This window comes from Pipra filicauda, unplaced genomic scaffold (assembly GCF_003945595.2).
Source record: "Pipra filicauda isolate LSUMZ 115617 unplaced genomic scaffold, ASM394559v2 scaffold149_size4050908_pilon, whole genome shotgun sequence".
Taxonomy (NCBI): Eukaryota; Metazoa; Chordata; class Aves; order Passeriformes; family Pipridae; genus Pipra; species Pipra filicauda.
Window position 1 is genome coordinate 652,105 of NW_024103984.1, and position 15,296 is coordinate 667,400.

General features: G+C 40.4%; 1 long non-coding RNA gene across 1 annotated transcript; it reads right to left on the reverse strand.

Annotated features, from left to right (window-relative positions):
- Positions 1–1,229: 1,229 nt before the first annotated feature.
- LOC120322743 lies at positions 1,230–15,063 on the reverse strand. Its single transcript, XR_005562624.1, has 2 exons — positions 10,514–15,063; positions 1,230–4,215 (listed from the first exon to the last, which is right to left on the reverse strand). It is a non-coding gene; the product is annotated as an uncharacterized LOC120322743 (long non-coding RNA).
- Positions 15,064–15,296: the final 233 nt, after the last annotated feature.

The following is a 15,296-nucleotide window of genomic DNA, read 5'->3' on the forward strand; positions in this document are numbered from 1 at the left end:
GGAATAATACATCTTCTGTTTCAGTTTGAGGCTATTGTGTAATGTTCCACAAGTCACATCTTCGAACTAGAGTGCTCAGCGTTCTTCTTATGCCCTTTTCTTTTTCTTTTTTTCTCTTCTTCTGCCTTACTTTGAAAACATCTCCCTCTGCTGCAGTTGCAGATGTGTTCACCAGTAGTTAATTCCGTTATTTCTTGAAGTATTTCTGCTTTCCATCTATTTCATGCCTTCTCTGCCTACATGTATAGGCAGAAAATAGCAATAGCAGCAACACTTGCATTTCTAAGTGCTGCCCTTCTGCAGTCCCCTTTTGTATGTTCTCGTTTCTTACCCCTGCTACTCCCCAAACTCCATAAAGTACCAGGTACCAGCTGCTGGAGATGCTGTGCTCCTGCGGGTAACACCGTGTGTCTTTGTAAAACGAAATGTGCCAATAAAAGTGCCTGCGTCCATCGCGAAAGAATAGCAAACATATTCTCGCACTTGAGAAATGAGCTGAGAGGTTTTCCGGCTCTTCCACCCTGAAACAGGAGCGGTTCCAAAATCCCTGCAAGGTACAACTTGCCGCAGCGCGGACGGCAGAGGGCAGGCGAGGCCCCGCCGGCTCCCGGTGCTCCCGGCAGGACTGCGAGCTGCCTCCCGAGGGCCGGGAAACCCCCTGGACCAGGGATGGACACACGGTCGCACCGGGAGAACACGCTGCTGCGAATGTGCGAGCGATCACCGGATGAGTAGGGAAGAGAGGCCTCCTCATCAGAATGACAGCGCTTTAGGACGTGCAGGGGGAAAAATGAACAGGTGAAAAGGAGTGGACGAGCAGGTGTGCCGCAGGTACAGGTCAGAGGAGGGATGGGCATTATGATGAACCAAAGCTCCGCTAAGGCTCCCACAGCACGTCTCTAGCAGAATCCGGCATGTCATTCTGCGGAACAGAGAGGCAGCATCCAACGGGAGTGAGGCCGAAATGACCCACATCTCAGCTACATGTTACGGGATGTCAACCAAAATCTGACTTTAACAAGATGCTGTTCTTTGTGTTCATCCCACACAGTCATTGAAAACTCCTGAATTTTTAAGGGACTGATTGAAAAATTCTTTTAAGAGAACTGCAGGTTTTAAACAAGTCATCTTCATTACCTGCAATCCAAAATTCTCCTTTTAGTATATATGTGGGATCTAGGTATGTATTTTCTCATTGCTTCAACCTAAAACAATCCACAAAACAAATGTTCCAACATTAAAGCTTTATTCATTCCAGGACTTGGCAATAATGCATAAACCTCAAGTCAACAGCTGTAAGTGAACTGCACATATTTCTCACAGTACATTTAATTAAGCTCCCAAAGGTTTTAATTTTAAAAGATTTTAAAAATTTTATATTCTCCTATTTCTTTCGTAATATAAACGGGAAAAGTTCTTTACGTGGTCTGATGGGAATATCTACAAGAAAGCATTAGAAACTGCATCTCCAAGCACCTTTCTCTCCCAGCTCAGTTACCAAATTCATTTCCTTCACTGGTGCTCAACCAGCTGCAAGGTCTGAGAAGTGCGTAGTGCATTTTTGGCACAAAAAGTGTCATCTATGTGGATTTAAAAGTTGTACGTGTATAAAAATAATAACATGCAGTGATAATTCGAGGCAACCTAAACAAAGGAATCCAGACAAGGAAGAATTCAGCAGCTCATCAAGCCTTTCCAAGGATCCCACTAAATAACTGATCCCAAGGCTCAGTCATACTACGAGGAACAGAGGACAAGTATACTTGGCATATACTGGTACCCAACCTAACTCTGTTTAGTCCTGTAATCAGGCAGACAATCAGATAACAGTTACACCGATTTTTTATGCACAGCACAGTGTTTTCCTTCCCCAAGGAGCCCTTCAGCAGAGGGGACTGAGGCTGTCCCTGCTCCCTCTTTACCTTTTCAGGACCAAGGCTGCAGACAGAGCACACAGAAGAACCCCTCCATGGGTTGTCACACAAGCACAAAGTGCCTCAACAGGAAACTGTTCCAGCCAGGAGATTTCAAAACAGTCACAAACGTCCACTTCTTTCTTTAGGCTGTATTCCCCCAAGGTCATCATGATCAGTGTTTTCCCTACTAGACTGAAATTTCTTGAGAAAATATATACCTCTCAAAAGGCCAAGTTAGTTGTTATTGTTACAGTAACATACAGTATCACTTTGGAAATAATGACAAATTATTGTGGAATAATTTTTCTGTCAGTGAAAAGCAGCCAGAACATAGGAATTTGGCTCCACCAGTAAAAATATCAAACATTTGCTTTATGTTCCACTTTCTTAGGGGAAAAGAAAAGAAAGAAAACTCATTTTGGAAAGGTCAGAATTTATAGGAGGAAAAGGAAGGCTTAAATCCCTAAAGTGCAGCAGGTTTAACTCTGTCCCTTTTAATCATCCGGACTGTAGGAGCTTGGCTGACACCAAATTAAGGAAAACTGGAACCAGATGGTGTAGCTGAAGATTTCTATAGTGATGTTTTAAAGCAGCACTGGCACACTTGAAGGGAGGTAAAACACAGTTATGTGAGGAAAGCAACAAACTGCAACCTGTAAGTAAGAAGTTTCAAAACACTGAGATCTTTGGTGGCTGTATGATAACAGTAGCTGGCAAACACAATGTACAGTGAGAATATATTCCCTTCTCCATTAACTTTAAAGTTTTTCAGTCTCTTCCCCTTTCCACCAGCAGGGGTCCCACAGACATTACGATACAGTAAGAACTGATAAAAGACTTACAAATACATGGTAGGTTATTTTTCTAGTCGGAGTTAATGAAAAGTCTTCCATTGCAAGACATCATAAAGCTATTTCAGAGATATTCCTCTATCAATAAAAAGTTAGCCCTATTTAATGGAAGCTTGGAAAGTACACTGTCAAGTTAAATTTGTACCCACATTAAAAAAAATGTTTAGAAACACATAAAACTGGTAGGAATGTTTACACAATTTAAAAACTTTCCAGTAAGGACTGTAGACATTAAACAAATCAGCTTGTTACAGAGTGTTTGAAGCCCAAGCAGTAAAACACTAAGTATTCAGGAGTATAATTTGCCTTCAAGCACTTTTTTAAAAAAGGTGTTCTTTGTCATCAACAAAAGTTGTAAAAATAGGTGGGGACAAAGCAATCTCATGGGTGAGTACTGAGTGGGCTACAGACAGAGGGTTACAGGTTTGCAGGGCAAGATCCTAAACAGGATGGTACCAGTTGTCATGTCAACCAAGGACTGTGATTATGATTTATAAATTTGCAGTAGCCCTTTTAAGGGCACTTTAGGTTTCAGGATATGAATCTGGTGACAAATTATGGCTCCAGTGGAGTCAAAAGCAAAAATTCTTCAGTGCACACAAAGCAGCCCTACTTCTTTTGTTTCAAAGACTGCCAATACTCACAGAGATTTTACTAAATTGCTTGCATAGTACAGCCAAAATATCTTCTAAGAGGTGATAAATTCTTCTCCTTTTTTAGCAAAATCCCTTTAGAGGAGCATAGCAACTCAAAACTGGCTTGTGTCCCCTTTCTGAAGGACACCACTAAGTATTACTAGCTGTAGGCCACCAAATCCCTCAACACAGGGCTGCTGCTGAGGCATACTTCGAAAAGTGTCTCTCATGCAGCGTCCTTTTCTTCCTAATGAAGGTAGCAGGAAGATTTCCTTCCTAATGGTCAGCCCACTGGAGCCTGAAAGTCAGCCCAGATCCTTTTTTTAGGAGCTATTTTACATGGAAAATGTGATACCAGATATATTAATGATACACTAGTAAGAAGAGAATACACCTCAGCTTCCCTCAGTGTTGTTATTAGATTTATGAAATGGGGCCTTTAAAAGCTCAATTATCTGTGTTGTTACTTTAGTCAGCAACCAAGACTGAACATACATCAGAAGGTCAAGAAAGAGAACATTAAAGTGTCATCTTTAGAGGGGCTTTCATCTATCATAAGCATAACCAGTACAGCAGAAATTTTCTTTATCACTTTTCTCAACACAGTGAAATCCAGATGGAATGGAGAGAACTGATCTGTGTCCATTTGTGTTACCAGCTCACATCAATGCAGTTACTAGATTTAATGATTTCTAGCTCTTCACAAGTATGTTCTTCAGGGGACAGGGTTCCCATCCAGTTGAATTTGATAAATACACATGTAGCATAAGTGAATCTCAGGTTCAGGTGTGGATAATTCTTCCTATTTGTCTCCTGGGAAAAAAGGAGGATGAAAGCATGAGAAAGACAATTAGTTTATTGTCTAAGGATATTCTCCACTGAGGTTCCTTCACTGCCTTTTCTCTGAGTCCAGGAGTCAATATGTTTATGCTAAAGAGAGCATCATATAGAAGCTCCTTGTTGTTCTGTCCCTGTATGTCCTACTACACTGCCCCTCCTGTTCCACTGCACCACATTTAGAAAAGACATCAGTAACAAGATGAAGGTGTCTTATAGTAATCTACAATTATAAGTGACAGCAAATATAAAATAATAAGTATCATATATTGGTCTGATTAATGCAGTCTTGTCATATTAATTCATTTTCTTAAAGGCCTGTGCGAAGCTTGTGCAGGGCCAAAGTACTGATCTCTTGTGGGTACTGAAGAGTAGCTTCAGTGGAGACACCATTTTGGGAAAGTGTACTCGAGATGTATGTGCAAGCCACAGGAGTGCACCGAGTTCTAAAACCATGGCAGAGACTGCCAATACCATGAATTTACCACATAAGACAAAATGTTCTCCTCCTCACGGGAATTTCAGAGCAAATCTACCACCTGAAAGTCTGCATGGGGAACTCCATCCTGGTTGCACATGAATTTTCCCAAGAAGTAAATTCCTTCCTCTTCAGAAACATCTTTCATGTCCTTAGAGAAGAAAAGTGAAGAAGAAGAATATTTCCACCATTCCAGAGATAAACCATGACAGCCCAATGGCTGTTGCAGCCCCAGTCACAGTCTCAGGGCTGTGACTGGGCATGCAAGCAAAAGGAACCAGCAGTTGAACTAAAGAGGACCAAAAAAGGAGCCTTTCCAAGTGACTCACTATAAAGGATAAAAAAAGGAACTTGCATAGACAGCTAAGTTCTTTGGAGCACTAATGATCTCCTCTGTCTGCAACCCTGCTTTGGAAATGGGAGCCAGCATCACAGCATGTGGGCAGATGACTCTGGACAGCTTTCTCATGACATATCCCTGGCAACCCACCCATGTCTCAGCAGCTTCCTTGGTCATTATCCCACTGAAACAAGACACAACAGGGAACACTGAACCATGTTCCAGATAACAAGATCCAAACTGTATGCAAACTGCTCTTGTGACATAGAAATTCCAGGATCCAAGGCCACCAACAAAACAGGGGAAAGAGATTGGTTGTTTAGCAAGAAGATCTTGCCTGGTTTTTGGTATGGAGGATGCAAATAAAATTAAACACGTTCCTATGCTGTTTAAGACAACAGTTGTGGAACACTGCTAGAAATGCTGCTAAGTGTCCACATAAGAACCTCCATCATGGATATATTTGACACTAGATTAGCAATAGGGGGGATTTTTTTCCTGCAAAATTTTGCTCCTCAGTGGAGATACAGCCAAATAGAGTGAGTCCGCAGGTCTTTAACCCTCCAGACAGATCTCCCACACATTTAGTGAGTATAACAACCTCTACCTTTCTGACCTGGGATCTCCAGTCATGTTTGGCCCACAGCCTTGCAGGTATGAATAGAGAAAAAGCAACTGTTACAATCCCAGACCTGAGTTCAGCTTGAGTCCTCACTCGAGCTTGTTCCATCTGCCTTTGCAGCAAAGATGCATTTGTTTCTGGGTAACTCGAGTACATACCAAACCTGTACATTTTGTACAGCATGAATGAAATCAAACAAACCTGCACAAGAGCTAATATTAGCTGGGCCTCAACTACCCAATACTCAAATAATAATCCATTTTAAAAGCAGTGTTTTCATTTAAACATGCAACATAAATAAAATGTCAGCTAATGTTACTAAAAGACAAAAATATGATTCCCATAACTTCAAAAATCTCAAGCACCTAAAAGCCACAAAATGCATGTCTGAAGACATCCATTCTCACAAAGCCCACATTTTTAAAAGCTATTAAAAGCACACACTTCATCACAACAGTAATGGTATTTGCACACAATTTTATCAAAACTCAACACTACATACTTTCTTTGCTGTGAAACACCAGCAAACTCTTTCTCAAGAAGCAGCAATTATCAGCACTTTCTGAAAAAATATTGGTCAGAGGATATCACATCCCTAAAAGCAACTTGTTAAATCCACTGATCAGAACTGAAGTTCTAAGTCAACAGTAATGGTCTTATGTCCAAAGGATATGTTTAAGCTGCATGAAGTTAGAAGTTCTGCACTTGATCTCCCATGTTTGTTTTCTGTGAGGGACATAATATAGAAACCATACTGTCAGTTTAGCAGCTAAATTGTTTGGTTTGGAATTATTGATTTGTTCCAATTCAAAGTTGTTCTGGAATTGTTTCAGGTTTCCTTTTTGACCCTCAAAAGACCAAGATATTTTCTCTTTATGCCTAGCTGCCAAGATCCAAATCTGTATTTTCTGTGTTTCCCCGGTAACAGCTGGTGATGTCATAAATTTACTAAATGGTAGAGGGAGATGCTATGCTCTGTGCAGCCATGAAAGTCTGGAAGAGAACTGCTAGCTGGCTCTCTGCCCAGCTGCCAACAGCATTCACCTTCTCTGCCTGCCCAGCTCTGTATCTGGATCAGTTTGGAGAGTTCCCCAGAAGGCCTGATTCCTTCTTGGCAATGGGAGTGGAAGTCATAGAAATTATTTCTACTGTTTCAATCTCGAGCGCTTTGTGAGCTCAGTTTGCTGAGAACTGTTTTCTAAGCAGGGTTTGTATCTGAAACGATGCTTGGAGTGTTTTGTTTGTCGTCAATGTAGCTTTCAACCTGATCAGAACTGCCAGTAAGCTCTGCTGCCACACACATCACTGCTGTGAAGACCAGGGAGCTCCTCTGAAGGGCCATACCCAGGGAGGGTTGGCAACTAGTTCCTGATCAGCCTGGGTTACTCTGCCTAGAACTGTGTCACACAAGAAAGAGTCAGGAAATGGAGGAACAAAGAGAGCAGGTATAACATTCTGGTGTCTTACCAGAAGCATGACATCCAGAAAAAGTGCATATTTCCAGTAGAATCCATAACACATACAAACTTCACTGGAAGTTTCATGTCATTTCACAAAAGAGTCACCTGCAAACATTATAGCATATAGATGAGAGGAAAAAAGCTTTCCCATCACTACATACTAGGAGGTAAAAGCAACAATCAGATAATTATATGTATAAAAATTCCTTTGTTTGTGTACTGCAGTCACTTGTTTCCTGGCACATACAGACAATGAAACTGGCATTCCAGTCCTGAGATATGACTCACAACTACACTGAAAAGAAAACAGGTCTGCATGTTATTCTTAGAGATTAAGCAAAGCGCTATGTATTCTAATTCAGGGCAGTTCTCTTTGAGGAAGAAGCCAAGGAAGAGAAAGATTTAGGTATGTTACAGAGCTATCAGTGCGATTTGGATCTGATTTGTCCAATGATTTCAAAGAAAGATCCTTCTAGATCCTCCTAGACACAGTCCCTGTCATACTTCAACTGGATACTTTGAAGTAGATAGGAAGTAAGGGAATTCTGTACATAAAACACTCACGAGGCAGCTTAGTTGCCCGTGACTGAGAGACAAAAGAGATTTTATATTTTTCAGGGTCTGTACTCCTTGCAGGTTAAAGACAAATATACCAGAAGCAGATACAGAATTTCTGCAGAAGTTTCATCAGCACTCCACAGAGATAATGTGCCTCTCTATTTTATGCCTGCTTTGGAGTTCTGATGTATCTAGAATGAGGAAACACCACCTGTGCACTGCATTGCAGTGCCATATGGCTCAGATACAACAAGGAAACCCAGCTCAGATGCCTGTACATAGCTGTGTGACCTTTAAGTTAACCTTGTCATCCAGGGCTTTACTGTGGGAGATCATTGTATGGATAATTGTTCCTGGTGTCATTTTCAGAGTCAATGCATTGCCCATCTCCAGACAAGGTACAGAAGTTTCACTGGTGACCCCAGCTCAGCCAGACCATGAGAGTTACAGGAAAAAGGAAGAGATGTAGATGAGCAGGAAAATAAGGACAGCTTTTCCTTCTTCATTTCATTGCTCAGATCCAGTTTTGACAGCTTACAGCAGAGCAGTGTCTCACAAACTCTTGTCATAGGGGACATCCCAGGAAAGATCAAAGAACTGCACCTACTGAGAAATACTGTTCTTGTCTACATCGAGTGTTCCTTAAAGTTTGGTCTAAAGCTTTTTGGAAAGGCTCACCATCTGACAGCTAGTGTCTCTTCTTTGCCTCTTCCTTCTTCTCCTCAATTGAGTAAATAATGAGTTTGCTTGGTATTTCATCAGCACCAAAAATTAATAAAGTAAATTACTTTGAGAGATAAGACCCCCATTATTTCCCTTCTTGTTTATACATCTTTAGCCTAGGACTAAGTTCTTGCATGAACCATAAGGAAAACAAAACAAAAACCCACAAACCCCAAACTCCCTAGACAAATAAGAAAAATTCAGAGCAGAGTGATGAACTCTACAGTACTCTTTAGAAAAGATGCCTAGGAAGAATATTACTGCTAGAAAAGCAATCATCTTCACTACTGGTGCAGAGTGAGGAAAAGAAAGCCCTAGGCCAAAACTGGTATCAAGCTTATTTTATTAATTTCTGTTATTAAATCATAAAACATTTGAAATCATTAAAAGGCCAAACTGGACAGCTGAGACCAATTATTCAGGAAAATACAACTATGGGAGAGGAATCCTCTCCTGAACATTAGCAAGAAACACAGGGAACTGCCCAGCTTCAGTCTCACTGAGGATATGGAATCATTGTTGATATTTTTAGCATTTTCAGCAGTGATGGACATCTCTAAACAGAAAGTAATTAAGGATTTAATGCCCCACCAAAATGTTTTGTTAGCTTCTGTAATAAACATCAAAGTACCTGGACCTTAGACCCAAGAGCCAAATAAATATATAATGATTTCATTATCTATAAGAAAGAGTGAATTATATCTGGTAATACAGCATTAAGAGCAATAAAGCATTAAGTGCATCACCACATTGGCTTAGAACTAGGTAATGTCATATTTTAACACCAAGTGTCCTTACAAAAGGTTAATGAAGGCAGGTTGTGTTTTTCAAAATAATTATCAAGTTAATGTTTAACGGTCTGAGAGTGATGACATTGGAATGCAAGAGTGAGGGGTCACATAACATTAGAAAGCTGACTAAGACATATTAGTTGTAGCATAAGATGTGTAAGCAATGCATAAAATCTACAAGCACATATGCATATTTTATGTTTTGAAGGTGATACTGACATGCCTCACGGTTTATAGAGAAGAAATGTTATTAGAAAAATAGATCTCTGTAACCAGTTTAGCCTTCTTGCTTCTATCAAGCACAGGAGACACTACTTATATCACAGTGAAGAGTGTTATCTTTCAGAAAACGATGCAGAATACTTGCATGATTTGAGTATAAACTTAAGGCCTGTGGCTTTTCTTGTGCAAACACAAGATTTCCAGTAATAATTGCAGCTGATGTCTTGTGGCTTTTTAGAAGGATGGGGCTATTTAAAAATCCCAGTTATTAAACTGTGCTGTCTTCACCTTTATATAAAAGGTAACAGCTTGATAGATGGAGCTTATTGCATCTTCCTTATCAGCTGCTATATTTGCAGAATGTGCAGAACACAGATATGCTCTCCAACAGCCACAGGGTTGCCACAGAGTATTTGCACCTTGGTGGCCACTTATTTTTTACTATTCTGAATGAAAGAGATTTTACAGCTTCCTTGGCACTCAACAAAAAAGAGATCATTCTTCTCTACCAAACAGTGGTTAGAAGTGGATAGCGGCCCACTGAAAAATACCATCTTAGAGAAATTCTAAATTGGTCTCTTCATTTTTCTGAAGCTGAGAGGTGCTTTAGATATCCTCCAAACCAAGGGATAAGTGCCAGATGTAATAGAGTTTGAGATTCCTCATTTTTATGTTTTTCTTTAGTAAGGAGAACTTAACTCTTTGCTTTGCTAGCATAAACTGGCTTTCTTCATGCATTGTGCCTGGTATGGAGACTGACACCAACATGACATATCCTGCCCTCCCAATGCAGCTGTTCCATACAGAGATGTCCCATTAACAGAGCCAACTGCTGGGATATGAATGGAAATCTGTTCCTGAAGAGGTAAGGGTTGAAGTGACACCACTCCCATTGGAAGCCTCATATCATCATAAGATCTTTACTCAAAAGAGACTTTATTATGGTTCTGTCTCCATTCTCCCTTTCTCCCATCTTTCATCTCTATCACATATCACAATTCTTGATACTTTGAGATTATTCTGTTAGGCATACAATTACCCCCTTGTTTATGGACGTACATGTGCATTCAACCAGTTTACCTTGCAGGGAACCCCAGCTCCTGCTACTGTGTAGAATAGCCGAGTTCACACAGATGGGCAGGGGGAGGCTCTCCCTCCACCCTTCAGTGATCTACAAAGAAGAAAAGACCTTTACTGTAAATCACATTCATACTCTCTCTCTCTCTCACTTAAAATGGCTTTAGCCAGGGGCAACTCTAAACATACTGTAATGTTTTGACACTGGAAAAAAGACTCACTATGTCAATGCCAATCCATTCATGAGTTCACACAGCAGCATGGCAAGTTCTGGCTACTGATGCAGTTACAAAAAGATGCTGAGTAAGGACAGAATAATTCCTAATGCAAATATTTCTTCTTTATTGTGCTCCCAGCAGTGGTATCCACATCCAACAGAGAAGTTTTTAGAGCGCTTGACAGTTAGATCTCTGAATAAGCATATTTCTCAATTCTGTCCAATACTGCATTTCAGTATGATCACATGGTCTAAGCTCTGCTGAGATCAACACTGTAAACCCCCCAAAATGAAACTGAGCCATCAAATACCACATCTAATTTCCTATATACCTGCCAGTGAAAGCCAGACAATTGTAAGTATCTGTGCTCCAGAGCAGTAGCTACACACTGAAGATGTGCAGGGGGTCTGGAGTCATCAGCACAAGTGAGCAGATTCAGTTGCTCTCAACACCGCATTACTCAAGTTAACCCTGAACTTATAATGAAGAGATTAGTCACAGAAATTTTTAAACAACCAAAAATCAAAATATGGTTAAACCACAATAGTTGCCATTTGTGTCTGGGAAACTTAATTTTGTTAATTATAAGTAACAACTGCAATGGGATCCTGTAGTTTACTATGTACTAATAAATTATTTTTACAAGGCCACGTTACATTTTCCTATATCATCAGTATTTACAGCCACAAGAACATTAATAAACTATAAGCATGCCCTAATACGTATATATATCTATGTGTGTGTATGTATGATATACACACTAACATATTTACCCTTCTTTAAAACTCTGTGCACTTAGCTTAGAAAAGCTCCACTCTGAAACATCAAGGGTGAAGGGGAATAGCTTTTCTTGTACAGAGTAAAAGGTATTAGCAGCTGCCTGCTGTAGTGTCATTTGTGCTCCAGAAGAGGCACTTGACAAACCCCAACAGGAAAATGACAAACCCCAACAGGCAAAGTTCTGCCAGGGGAAAAAGTGACTTTCATCACTAATTGTCACTGACTTCCAGCCGTAAGTGTGCAGGGAGGAACCAACCCTCAATTATTTCATTTACAAGTGTTGGCATACATTTTCCCTGGATTCTTGCCTAGGATTCTTGCCCTTCTCTCGTGCCCGCCACCGTGAATTGGGATTTACTCCACTCAAGCAAAACCAGTGGAAAAAAACTCAGATACTCCATTTGTTTTTCATGAAGAATATTTGCAGTCACTCTTTACCCTTTTATGATGACAAAGCAATCTCAGAATTTAACTTGATCAGCTCCTTCACCTTCTTCAAATAGTGACATTTGGCACAATTACCCTAAGGAATTTTTAAAAATAACAGGAGCAGCAATAACAACCATACTCTGAACTTGCTTCTTCTGATTAGGAAAATGTAGCTGTCAACAGATAAGAATGTCATGTAAATTTAACACTTTTTTTTTGGAGACCTCACAAGGCCACATACATGACAAAATGCATCTCACAAACACTTCTGGTAGTGAAGGGCTGAGCAGACTGCAGGCAGAACTAGCACCAATACCCTCAAGGGCAACAAAATAACTCTCAGGAGCCCACAGAAAATTATGAATATGGCTGTGCTGAATGAGATGCAGTCAAAATCCTAAGGCTGTTTTGAAGCAGACATGATTTTGTAGAACATTAATGTTATTAAGTTCTGGTTTCAGTTTTATCGTAAATATTATTAATATGACTTTTCTCACAACAATCAAATATTCTTGGGATAAAGCTCTAGTACTGGCTAAATGAAATAAATAGAACATACCATGTTCATTGTTTAACCTTGCATAACAACTTGCTTTACTTTTGGGTTGCTGGGACTATTGTACCAAGAGCTTATTTAAAATAAGGAATAAAATTTCTGAGCAACCATGTATTCATGTAACTGGGAAAGGAAGAAAAGAAAAAGTAGGAGAACAAAGTGATAGCTTTGATCAGATTGCCAGCAATTTGACATGAATGTATCCTTAACTATAATATAAAAAACCCTTATCAAACCCCATCCCCAAAACATCTTACTGGAGACATGTCTATTTTTAACAGCAGCCAGTGTCTGACAGAGGCAGATTTCATCCTCACCTTTCACATACCCTGAGGAGGGGGGAAAAATCAAAAAGAAGAAAAGCAGCAGATACATTTAGTGTTCTCTTTACCATAACAAAGCTTATCTTATTTGTAGGTTTTGGCCTTCAGTCTTTCCTGCTAAGCTGATTGAACTCTTCAGGAAATGATGCACGAGGGGAGGTTTCCAGTCAACTCTGTTGAGGAACTAAAGATTCCCAGGAGGGTGATGATAAGCTGAAATGATAGGTTATGATAGGAGGCATTGCAGATATAGATAGGAAGAACAAACCAGCTTCAGCTAAAGACATCCAAAATGCATAAGCCTGAAAGAGCATTTAGAAACTATCAGCCTGGAAAGACTCCTGCTTCAGCAGAAATGACTTGTCAGGGGCAAGCAGCTACTTCAGGACTTTGTAATCAGTATTTCACAACTGCTGCACTGTAGGCATTCCTCCTGGCAGCATTACTCACTTGGCTGCCCATATGCCTGATCATAATGGTTGTTTCTTGGCCATATTATTACTTCTGTAAGGCAGCAACCTTCCAGCTGCATGACATATGTAACCCACAGGCATGTACTTTTAACATATGCTGCATCTTGTCCTTTACATTGTTCCTATTAAGCCAACACTAAATGAGGAGACTGGGACTGCTCTGTCCTCTTAGTAGTCAGTAAGTCCCAGAGTAAGAACTGAAAAGCTTCCAGTGTTGCAAGTCTGGTCTGAAGGATTAGGAACAGTAAGGATTAAACATTGTCATGTATCAAACCAGGCCCTCACGCTGAGTGTTCTTGCCTTGTCTTTTCCTTGTAAATGACCCTTTTTTTAACCTATTTCTCCTTTCAAACAGAGAAGTGCTCCAGAGAAGTCTTGTAAAACTCATTCTGAATAAATACTCAATGACATTTGAAATTAGATCACATCATTGTTGAGCCCATGAGACTTACCAGAAGGTGCAGTACAGATGTAAGATTTACATAAGCTATTCCTGATTTATACCCATTTAAGTGACAATTGAATCAGAGCAGTATTTTTTCTGCAGTCCAAGATCAAAGACTTGAGTGTTTTACCTGTCTGTCTAAAGAAATTGTCTCATTCCCTTGGTCATTCATAGTCAGTTTTGATTTTGCGGTTCAGATAGGAGACCTGCATTCTGCTGGATACTGGAAATAAGCATTTCGTTGTAGAAAAACTCTTTGTTACTTCTCCACTGGGTTATATAAAAAACTTCTAATCTCACCATCCAGTAATTTACTGCATTCTTAGCTTCAGGTTATATATATCTCTACGTTCAGATCTCTAGTTCATAGAAATGAGAAGTAGAAGTAGTTAGTCACCCCTAGCTTTCCTCACTCATGTATACACCATATACACACGTACCCACATGACAGAATCTGCTGCATTCAAAACACAGATGACCCAGTGAATCAGTCATGTACTGAAAGATTTAAAATAAACTACCCTTTTTTGAAACAGCAGGCCATGAAGCTTTACTTTGTGCTGGGCATTAAATGGGACCTGAGCAACCTGACTGTCATGATACAATGTGTTTCCAAACAGTTTGGGCTTATGGATTTGGTAGTTTTCCTCTGCTATCTATGCATAGTCTGCACAGAGAAGGAGGCAATATACAGAAGGGGAAATTGCTCTCCTATCTCTCCAACTGTCTTCCCCACAAAGGTGTACGCTGTGGTTCTCCATTTCATGATAAGCTGCAGTTTCACTCCTGATAGAGTAGAGTGCACAGGCTCAGCATTATTTAAGAAGACTCAGTCTTGGTAAAAGGGGAGAAAAAAAGAGGCTTTCAATAACTGATTTTTTTTTAAGCAACTTCAGAAGTTCTGGGAACAAAAGATCTGGCCTGGGTATACAATTGTAAAACTGGAACACAGTTTATGAAAGTCTGCTCTCATCAGGAGCTCAGAACCTCCTCTTGAAAGGTTGAAGTCCTCTAAATGCTGGTGAGAAGCAGCTCTTTTTCTTTTCCCAATGTCTTTTGGCAGTCTTTACTTCCTATTTGAACCTGGGATTAATGCCGGGCTGTTCCTGAAGTGTTCAGACCTGCCGACAATTTGTCAAACCTCTAAACCAGAGTAAGGCCACAGTGCAGAGAAGCAGGGTAAATTTAGCCCATGCTGAAGTGCCACAGTTGGATTCCTCTACGATATCCAGTGCAGTTCACTTAAAACTAGCTCAGGAACCTCTATACTCTGCTGTGACACAGGCATGCTGCCCTGAGACACACTGCCTCTTTAAAGGGCAGTCTTGTGCTCTTGAGAAAAAATCATCAAGCAGGAATCATAGAAGTCCTTTCTGTACCCTTTAGCCCAAGATCTTTCTGGATTAACCTTTCTTAGCTGAAATGGTGAAAGGGGTCTTTCCGTGGTGGTGTTTGTAAGGTTGAACACCACGTGTCAGGGCCCTGTGAAGGCCAAAGACAGTGGGTGTTCCCTGGGGTACCTGTCCTACCACCCCAGCCAGGCACCAGGGAAGTCTGGGGGC